Below are 1,879 nucleotides of genomic sequence, written 5' to 3'. Positions count from 1 at the left end.
GGGAAAAGCCACAATCACCAGTCCCAGTTCTTTGGTAAAGGACTGGTTAATTACAACTCCAGGAGCCCTCAATTTAATTTCACCTTGCCAGCTTCTTTAGCCAAATGGGGCAGAATCAGCAGAAAAACTCTGGCAACATGAATAATCAGAGTAGATCAACTCCCCCAAGGAATGACAAAGGAGACACAACAGAAGATCCCATTCATAAACAAATGGCTGAGATGTCAGAAATTTAATGCAGGGCCCCTATCCAACATGGCCATGGACTGGAAGTGCACATGAGCAACTGTCTATGGAGATATCCTAGTTGGGAAAGGGAGAACACTACCTGGGAAAATCACAGCCAAGGTGGCCTTCACCAGACTTAGCACTCAGGCCTGTGAATCAGGAGATACCTAGACTCCCAAAAAAGAACCATTTCCTTGGATGTGCCTCCTCACAGAGAGATGAAGGAACAGCAGAAAACAGCTGAAACTGAGGAGGGGACAGTGCAGATTCAGAAATTGCAGCAGCTACTGAGGAGGACCCAACCAGTGTGGCTACTGCTAGCATCCAGTCAGCTGCCGCCTTCCCTGACCCCAACGTCAAGTACATCTTCTGAACTGAGAATGGGGGCCAGGTGATGTACAGGGTGATCCAGGAGTCCGAGGGGCAGCTGGGTGGCCAGACTGTGGGTACTGGTGTGATCAGCGGCTACCCTGCTACTCAATCAATGACCCAGGCAGTGATCCAGGGTGCTTTCACCAGCGATGATGCTGTTGAAACAGAGGGGACAGCTGCTGAGACACACTATTACTTCCCCAGCACTGCAGTGGGAAATGGGGCAGGGAGTACCACATCAGGGAGTACAGCTGCTGTTGTTACTACCCAGGGCTCAGAGGCATTACTGGACAAGCAACTCCTCTGGGAACTGGTCAATTTTTTGGTATGATGTCACCACAAGAAATATTGCAGGGAGGAAGCCAATGGTCAATTGCCCCTAAGACTCACCCTTATTCCCTGAAGTCAGAGGCTCCCACGACAACTTATGATGAGAAACACAGGGCTCAGCATAATGAAGTGTCGTGCCACCACCATGACGAGATCAACAACTGGATGGTGCAGCTGTCCAAGATCATCCTAGACTGCTCTATGGAGAGCACCAAGTCTGGCCAGAGTAAAGGTGGGATTCTATCCAAAGCTTGTAATTATATCCAGAAGCTTCAGCAGAGTAATCACTGATTGTCTGAAGAACTGCAGGGGCTTGACCAACTGCAGCTGGACAAAGATGTGCTTCAACAGCAGGTGGAAGATCTTAAAAACAAAAATGTTCTCCTATAAGCTCTGTTGCAGCACCATGGATTAGAGATCATCATCAAGAATGACAGGAACTAGCTATGGGGATTCAAGGGCTTTGGGCCCAAGAACTGCAGATAGCCCAGGAGTAATAGCTTAACCCCATGCTCCTTTCCTTTGCTGCCAACTTCTGGCATGGGATAGTTCATAAGGGGTTTCTTTGAACTCAGGCCCTGTGATGTGGCAGTCTGCAATGGTGTGAAACACACAATGTGGATGTGTGCTGATAGCCTTGCCCACCCCCACCATGCAGTCCCAGTGCCCTTGTGCTTTTCTTGCACAGTGCATGTGCAGTCTCCATGCTGGACAGTGGACACACTAAACTAGGGGCTTACACCAAACTGGGGGCTTTCCCTGTGCTTGGCTAGGGTACCCAGCAGAGGATCTGCTGATGGGTGATGTTCTGCCTTGCCTCAGGATGCCGGCACTGCTATGGGTTCTTCCTTTCTTTGGAGCTGAGGTTTAGACATGCACCTGGCAACTAAGGAGCTTAAACAAGAAGTGGGGGGAAGGATGCTTAGCAGTGGCTGCAGCCTGGTGAAGA

General features: G+C 49.8%; 1 pseudogene; it reads left to right on the top strand.

Annotated features, from left to right (window-relative positions):
• The first annotated feature begins 433 nt into the window (after nucleotides 1–433).
• Nucleotides 434–1,445, top strand: LOC100960894 (annotated as a pseudogene).
• Nucleotides 1,446–1,879: the final 434 nt, after the last annotated feature.

Source organism: Otolemur garnettii, unplaced genomic scaffold (genome assembly GCF_000181295.1).
Source record: "Otolemur garnettii isolate 467f Iridium unplaced genomic scaffold, OtoGar3 scaffold00028, whole genome shotgun sequence".
NCBI lineage: Eukaryota > Metazoa > Chordata > Mammalia > Primates > Galagidae > Otolemur > Otolemur garnettii.
The sequence above is the reverse complement of the archived record's forward strand: the minus strand, read 5'-3'. Positions and strand labels throughout refer to the sequence as shown.